The following is a 9,267-nucleotide window of genomic DNA, read 5'->3' as shown; positions in this document are numbered from 1 at the left end:
GACCACTCAGAGCCTATCAACCACTTGCATGATTAAGCACATGTCATCTAACCACCTGACTCTAAGGGCCGAATGCCTGGGTCCATGACTGGTGCCAGAAGGTGGCACCGCTGCTTCTTTCCCAGTGCTAGGTGCTTTCCAATCCCGTCAATGACACCAGTGTAGATGCCTCCTACCCTGCAGTTATCCTTGCACATTCTGAGGCACTATTTTCAGGCATTTCCAAAAACTTGTCCCAGCACAGAGTTCAGCTGTTCCTACTAGTGATAAGCGAGTATACTCCCAGCTCGGATTTTCCCGAGCACGCTCAGGTGGTCTCCGAGTATTTGTGACTGCTCGGAGATTTAGTTTTTGTTGACACAGCTGCATGATTTACAACTACTAGCCAGCCTGAGTACATGTGGGGGTTGCCTGGTTGCAAGGGAATCCCCACATGTCATCAAGCTATCTAGTAGCCGTAAATCATGCAGCTGTGGCAAGCAAAAGTAAATCTCCGAGCAGTCACAGATACTCGGAGACCACCTGAGTGTGCTTGGGAAAACCCGAGCAACGAGTACACTCGCTCATCACTAGTCCCTACCCTAGGCCTTGGAACAAAAAAAAGTTCCAAGCCACCCACCCACAGACCCAAATGCTAATTGGGCACATTTCCAGGCTGCCTGCCTTTGAAATGTTGCCATTTAGGCTTGTAGACACAGAGGATTTCTGCTGATTCATGGCGACAGCCATCCCTCGGTACTTGGTCCCCAGTCACCACTTTTTCTCCCGATGTGGCGGCCCCGCGTTGTACCAGCATGTGTCCAGGAGCATCACCCGTGCCCTTACCAACGAACTTATTGGGCTTGTACATTTAACGACTGACACGTGGACATGTGCTTGAGAACAAGGGATGCTACATTTCCCTGACGGCACACTGGGTGAACATTGTGGAGGCTGGGTCGAGTCACACCCTGGCACAGCATTTGTGCTACCGACGCCAAGGATCGTTCACCCTATTTCTATCAGAGTTTTCCCCACCTCCTACATCAGTTCCTGCACCCCATCCTGCTCCTTCACATCCTCCATCTCCGATTTGGTACATCAGATCACTTCGCCACATCAGCTGGCAACTCTGCAGCACTGCCTCGGTGTAGCGGGAACAGGCTCTGCTGAAGCCAATTTGTTGAGGAGACAAACCGCACACCACGGCAGAGTTATTGAAAGGAATAACAGACCAGACAGATCTGTGTCTCTCACTGCTGAACCTCCAGACAGGCGTGGTCATGTGCGATAATGGCCGTAACCTGGTGGCAGATGTGAAGTCTGGCAAGCTCACATATGTACCATGCTTGGCCCACATGCTAAACTTTGTGGTTCAGCGGTTTTTGAAAACCTACCAAGATTTGCCAGAGCTTCTGGTCAAGGTACACCACGTCAGCGCCCATTTCTGGGCAATTCTGGCAATGCTGCAACTGGGCATGCACGTACCAGCTCAACGACTGGTTAGCAATGTCACCACTTGCCGGAACTTCACACTGCACATGCTGGCAAGGCTTTGTGAGCAACAGAGGCCAGTTATGGAAAACCAGCTCCAACATGCCAATCTGTATTCTGGGCAGCTTCCACACATAACAACTGAAGAGTGGGCATAGATGTCTGACATTTGTGCAGTTCTCCAAGACTTTGAGGACTGCACAAAGATGGTGAGCGGCGATAACGCCATCATCAACACAATGAACCCACTTCTGCACCTACTTAAATGGTCGCTGATCACAATTAAAGTTGAAGTTTTGCATGTGGACTAGGTGGAGATGGAGGAAGACATGAGACAAGGAGATACAACCCAGCCCAATCTCATATGCTCAGTTCAGATTGGGTAACAACGAGGACATGGTGGATGAGAAGGAGGAGGAACAAGAACTGGTTGCTAGTACAAGAGAGGCTCGTACCCACTCAAGCTTTATGCCATCTCTCCTATGTGGCTCGGTTGAGGATTGGAATGAGGAAGAAGAGATGGAGGAGGAGGAGGAGATGGAGGAGGAGATGGAGAGCAGTCATCATAGTGAAGACAGGGAAGTGTTGGCTGTAGGGAGCTTGGCACATATGACCAACTTTATGTACCGCTGCCTTTCATGTGACCCTCATATTACATTCGTCTTGGCCAAAAAAAAAGGAGTACTGGTTGTTCACCCTGCTAGATCCAATGCTACAAAGAGAACTTTACATCTCTCCTTCGTGGGGTGGAGCGGTCTACTAAAAAGGTGCTATACCAGAAGGCTATTGTCGAAAAGGTATTGAAAAAATTCCCATCAGGCAATGCTAGCTGTGGGGAAGGGGGGGACAAGCTTCCTTGCCCAACCAAGGGAGGATAGGCGAGGGAGACACACTAGGTACAGCAGAGTCAGAGGTACACTGTCAAAGGCCTGGGCCAATTTCATGACACCCTCCCATCGTTCAGGCCCTGATGACCAGGTATTTTTCACAAGGCGTGAAAAGCTTTTAAAGATGGTCAAACAACACCTGGCGAACAAAACCAGCGTACTCTCTAATTCCTTTGCAACCTTTAGCTATTGGGTCTTAAAGCTGAACACCTGGCATGAGTTGTCCCTCTAAGCCTTGGAGGTGTTGTGCTGCCCTGACACGAGTGTCTTGTCTCAGCGAGTTTTTACTGTCAGAGGGGGAGGTTATAACAGACAATCGCTTTCGGCAGTCAACAGAAAATGCAGACAGGCTCACTCTGAGGCCAGGGTCATACTTGCATGTGCAATGTGAGAAACTTGCACGAGTCTCTCGCATCAATACCCGGCACTGCCGCTGGCACTTGGGTCCAGAGCGTTCTTAGAAATACATGCAGCTGCACACTCTGGTCCTGAGTGCCGGCGACAGTGCTGGGTATTGATGCAAAAGACTCTTGCGGGTTTCTCAAATTTGCACATGCAAGTGTGACCCCGGCCTGATAAAAATTAACAAAGCCTGGATTTGCCCCAACATTTCCACATCACCAGATGAGAGCAGCACAAAAAGTGTTTTTAATCTTCAATATTTGAATCACGCCTGACAGTTGTTGCCTTCAAGGATCTATGAATTACTGGATGATTCTACTTATAATTTTTTTCCTGGCTTTGCAATTGACCCTGCTTCTAATTTTTGGCAGCCTTTGCACTTGGCAATTCTTGCTCCCTTCATAGGTTATACTGAAATTTAAAAATTTATTTTTAAATAAAGATTTCAATTTTGGTTTATGTAAATTATATATTTTTTACATATTTTATAAATTTTGCCTTATATATTGTAAGAGGGTGGTGCTGTTATGGACAGTAAGGAACACGCTGTTACTTTAACCCCTTCATGACCCAGCCTATTTTGACCTTAATGACCTGGCCGTTTTTTGCAATTCTGACCAGAGTCCCTTTATGAGGTAATAACTCAGGAACGCTTCAACGGATCCTAGCGGTTCTGAGATTGTTTTTTCGTGACATATTGGGCTTCATGTTAGTGGTAAATTTAGGTCAATAAATTCTGCGTTTATTTGTGATGAAAAACGGAAATTTGGCGAAAATTTTGAAAATTTCGCAATTTTCACATTTTGAATTTTTATTCTGTTAAACCAGAGAGTTATGTGACACAAAATAGTTAATAAATAACATTTCCCACATGTATACTTTACATCAGCACAATTTTGGAAACAAAATTTTTTTTTGCTAGGAAGTTATAATGGTTAAAATTTGACCAGCGATTTCTCATTTTTACAACGAAATTTACAAAACCATTTTTTTTAGGGACCACCTCACATTTGAAGTCAGTTTGAGGGGTCTATATGGCTGAAAATACCCAAAAGTTACACCATTCTAAAAACTGCACCCCTCAAGGTGCACAAAACCACATTCAAGAAGTTTATTACCCCTTCAGTTGCTTCACAGCAGCAGAAGCAACATGGAAAGAAAAAATTAACATTTAACTTTTTAGTCACAAAAATGATCTTTTAGCAACAATTTTTTTATTTTCCCAATGGTAAAAGGAGAAACTGAACCACGAAAGTTGTTGTCCAATTTGTCCTGAGTACGCTGATACCTCATATGTGGGGGTAAACCACTATTTGGGCGCACGGCAGGGCTTGGAAGGGAAAGAGCGCCATTTGACTTTTTGAATGAAAAATTATCTCCATCGTTAGCGGACACCATGTCGCGTTTGGAGAGCCCCTGTGTGCCTAAACATTGGAGCTCCCCCACAAGTGACCCCATTTTGGAAACTGGACCCCCCAAGGAACTTATCTAGATGCCTAGTGAGCACTTTAAACCCTCACGTGCCTCACAAATTGATCCGTAAAAATGAAAAAGTACTTTTTTTTCACCAAAAAATTCTTTTCGCCTCAATTTTTTCATTTTCACATGGGCAATAGGATAAAATGGATCCTAAAATGTGTTGGGCAATTTCTCCCGAGTACGCCGATATCTCATATGTGGGGGTAAACCATAGTTTGGGCACACGGCAGGGCTCGGAAGGGAAGGCGCGCCATTTGACTTTTTGAATGGAAAATTAGCTCCAATTGTTAGCGGACACCATGTCGCGTTTGGAGAGCCCCTGTGTGCCTAAACATTGGAGCTCCCCCACAAGTGACCCCATTTTGGAAACTAGACCCCCCAAGGAACTTATCTAGATGCATATTGAGAACTTTAAACCCCCAGGTGCTTCACAAAAGTTTATAACGCAGAGCCATGAAAATAAAAAATAATTTTTCTTTCCTCAAAAATTATTTTTTAGCCTGGAATTTCCTATTTTGCCAAGGGTAATATGAGAAATTGGACCCCAAATGTTGTTGTCCAGTTTGTCCTGAGTACGATGATACCCCATATGTGGGGGTAAACCACTGTTTGGGCGCACGGCAGAACTCGGAAGGGAAGGCACGCCATTTGGCTTTCTAAATGGAAAATTAGCTCCTTAGCTCCAATTATTAGCGGACACCATGTCACGTTTGGAGAGCCCCTGTGTGCCTAAACATTGGAGATCCCCCACAAGTGACCCCATTTTGGAAACTAGACCCCCAAAGGAACTAATCTAGATGTGTGGTGAGCACATTGAACCCCCAAGTGCTTCACAGAAGTTTATAACGCAGAGCCATGAAAATTAAAAAAAAAATTTATTTTCTCAAAAATGATATTTAGCCCGCATTTTTTTATTTTCCCAAGGGTAACAGGAGAAATTTGACCCCAAAAGTTGTTGTCCAGTTTCTCCTGAGTACGCTGATACCCCATATGTGGGGGTAAACCACTGTTTGGGCACATGCCGGGGCTCGGAAGTGAAGTAGTGACGTTTTGAAATGCAGACTTTGATGGAATGCTCTGCGGGCGTCACGTTGCGTTTGCAGAGACCCTGATGTGGCTAAACAGTAGAAACCCCCCACAAGTGACCCCATTTTGGAAACTAGACCCCCAAAGGAACTTATCTAGATGTGTGGTGATCACTTTGAACCCCAAGTGCTTCACAGAAGTTTATAATGCAGAGCCGTGCAAATAATAAATACGTTTTCTTTCCTCAAAAATAATTATTTAGCCCAGAATTTTTTAATTTTCCCAAGGGTAACAGGAGAAATTTGACCCCAATATTTGTTGTCCAGTTTCTCCTGAGTACGGTGATACCCCATATGTGGGGGTAAACTACTGTTTGGGCACATGCCGGGGCTCGGAAGTGAAGTAGTGACGTTTTGAAATGCAGGCTTTGATGGAATGCTCTGCGGGCGTCACGTTGCGTTTGCAGAGACCCTGATGTGGCTAAACAGTAGAAACCCCCCACAAGTGACCCCATTTTGGAAACTAGACCCCGAAAGGAACTTATCTAGATATGTGGTGAGCACTTTGGACCCCCAAATGCTTCACAGAAGTTTATAACGCAGAGCCGTGAAAATAATAAATACGTTTTCTTTCCTCAAAAATAATTTTTTAGCCCAGAATTTTTTATTTTCCCAAGGGTTACAGGAGAAATTGGACCCCAAAAGTTGTTGTCCAGTTTCTCCTGAGTACGCTGATACCCCATGTGTGGGGGTAAACCACTGTTTGGGCACACGTCGGGGCTCAGAAGGGAAGTAGTGACTTTTGAAATGCAGACTTTGATGGAATGCTCTGCGGGCGTCACGTTGCGTTTGCAGAGCCCCTGGTGTGCCTAAACAGTAGAAACCCCCCACAAGTGACCCCATTTTGGAAACTAGACCCCGAAAAAATACATACCATGAGATACGGCCTTCCCAAAACCCTGTCTGATGACAAATGCACACTTAGCAGGATGCAGCAGGCCTCCACTGATAAAGGCTAGGAGCGGCACAGGTGCAAACTACTTGATAAAAACAGCCACCCCAACCAAACATTGCAGGGGTTGGCTGCCTAGCAGAAAAAAAGGCACATTGATATAACTCACATAGGACGTCAGTCACACTGATAGGTGTGGTGCACAGTGTCTGGTATGCAACCTATTGATGATGCCCCTTGTATTAACAGGCGGGCCGCCCAGCACAAAAAAATGCAGCACACAGTGACAGACGCCCTAGAAAAACCTAGCCAACATAAAGAGGCCTGGCCACATCCTGCAGAAAAGGATATGATATAGTGCAAAAAAAAATGCATGCATATGATAAACACATACACTAGGTTTTTCTGGGGCGTCTGTCACTGTGTGCTGCATTTTATTTGTGCTGGGCAGCCCGCCTGTTAATACAAGGGGCGTCATAAATAGGTTGCATACAGACACTGTGCACCGCACCTATCAGTGTGACTGACGTCCTATGTGAGTTATATCAATGTTCCTTTTTTCTGCTAGGCAGCCAAACCTTGCAATGTTTGGTTGAGGTGGTTGTTTTTATCAAGTAGTTTGCACCTGTGCCGCTCCTAGCCTTTATCAGTGGAGGCCTGCTGCATCCTGCTAAGTGTGCATTTGTCATCAGACAGGGTTTTGGGAAGGCCGTATCTCATGGTATGTATTTTTTCTGAGTTTTTTTCTGCGTTAGCGGAAACTAGACCCCCCAAGGAACTTATCTAGATATGTGGTGAGCACTTTGAACCCCCAAGTGCTTCACAGTTTATAACGCAGAGCCGTGAAAATAAAAAATCATTTTTCTTTCCTCAAAAATGATGTTTTAGCAAGCAATTTTTTATTTTCACAAAGGAGAAATTGGACCCCAGTAATTGTTGCGCAGTTTGTCCTGAGTATGCTGGTACCCCATATGTGGGGGTAAACCACTGTTTGGGCACACGTCGGGGCTCGGAAGGGAGGGAGCACCATTTGACTTTTTGAATACAAGATTGGCTGGAATCAATGGTGGCGCCATGTTGCGTTTGGAGACCCCTGATGTGCCTAAACAGCGGAAACCCCTCAATTCTACCTCCAACACTAACCCCAACACACCCCTAACCCTAATCCCAACTGTAGCCATAACCCTAATCACAACCCTAACCACAACCCTAATTCCAACCCTAACCCTAAGGCTATGTGCCCACGTTGCGGATTCGTGTGAGCTTTTTCCGCACCATTTTTGAAAAATCCGTGGGTAAAAGGCACTGCGTTTTACCTGCGGATTTACTGCGGATTTCCAGTGTTTTTTTGTGCGGATTTCACCTGCGGATTCCTATTGAGGAACAGGTGTAAAACGCTGCGGAATCCGCACAAAGAATTGACATGCTGCGAAAAATACAACGCAGTGTTTCCGCGCGGTATTTTCCGCACCATGGGCACAGGGGATTTGGTTTTCCATAGGTTTACATGGAACTGTAAACCTGATGGAACACTGCTGCGAATCCGCAGCGGCCAATCCGCTGCGGATCTGCAGCCAAATCCGCACCGTGTGCACATAGCCTAATTCTAAAGGTATGTGCACACACTGCGGAAATCGTTGCGGATCCGCAGCAGTTTCCCATGAGTTTACAGTTCAACGTAAACCTATGGGAAACAAAAATCGCTGTACACATGCTGCAGAAAAACTGCACGGAAACGTAGCGGTCTACATTCCGCAGCATGTCACTTCTTTCTGCGGATTCCGCAGCGGTTTTACAACTGCTCCAATAGAAAATCGCAGTTGTAAAACAGCAGTGAAATGCGCAGAAAAACCGTGGTAAATCCGCAATAAATCCGCAGCGGTTTAGCACTGCGGATTTATCAAATCCGCTGCAAAAAAAATCCGCAGAGGACCAGAATACGTGTGCACATACCGAAACCCTAACCCTAACCCTAACTCTAGTTCTAACCCCAACCTTAGTGAAAAAAAAAATTCTTTATTTTATTATTGTCCCTACCTATGGGGGTGACAAAGGGGGGGGGGGTCATTTACTATTTTTTTTATTTTGATCACTGATAGGTTTTATCACAGTGATCAAAATGCACATTGGAACAAACAACAAAGGGTAGATTTATTGGAAGGCAAGGAATGAAATGGAGGAGGAAGATGCAAACAGGGGTTGTTTGTACCTCATCTTGTGTTCTGTAGTCTTCCTGCACTGTGGTGGTCCCCCGGCCATCGCTTCAAGTGGCGCTGCGAGCAGTGGTCTTCTCTTTGCTTCTGGGTCCTGAAGGTGCTCCTGGAAACTGTAAATCCCTTTCTCGGTATCTTCGTGGCTTCTCAAACTAACACAGGACAGCCACTCTCGCTGCACCTGGAAAAGTCTGTCAAATCTCACAAGTCCACTCTGTAACAGGCTGTGGGTCCTCTCTTGCAGAAAACAGCACAAAGTTCTCTCTGCAGCAGCTTCAGCTCACACACGCTGTTTAGGCTCCACCTCCAGCCTCTGCACAGTCCAGCTCATTCACACAGCCTCTTGCAGGGGAGAAGCAGAACATTCCATCACACCAGACAAGGGGGTGCAGTCTCTTAGGCTACGTTCAGATTTGCGTTGCGTCAGGCGCAGGTTCGGCGACGCATAGCGACGCATGCGTCATGTGCCCCTATATTTAACATGGGGGCGCATGGACATGCGTTGTCTTGCGTTTTGTGACGCATGCGTCTTTTTTGGCACAAGCGTCAGGGCACAGAGGATGCAGCATGTTGCATTTTTTTGCGCCAAAAATCATGCCAAAAAAGGATGCATGCGTCACAAAACAATGCGTTTTGCCTGCGCTTTGCATGCCTTGTGCGTTGTGTCGCCGACGTGTCGCCGAAGCAAAGCCCAACAACGCAAATGTGAACGTAGCCTTAAAGTGACAGCGTGTTCCTTACTGTCCATAACAGCACCACCCTCTTACAATACAACCATTGTTCTCAGCAGCAATCTGGGAGTCAGATGCTTCCAGGGGTCGTCCCCATGCTGCTTT

The sequence above is a fragment of the Ranitomeya imitator genome, chromosome 10, assembly GCF_032444005.1.
Source record: "Ranitomeya imitator isolate aRanImi1 chromosome 10, aRanImi1.pri, whole genome shotgun sequence".
NCBI classification, from domain to species: domain Eukaryota; kingdom Metazoa; phylum Chordata; class Amphibia; order Anura; family Dendrobatidae; genus Ranitomeya; species Ranitomeya imitator.
This window is presented reverse-complemented; position numbering follows the sequence as displayed.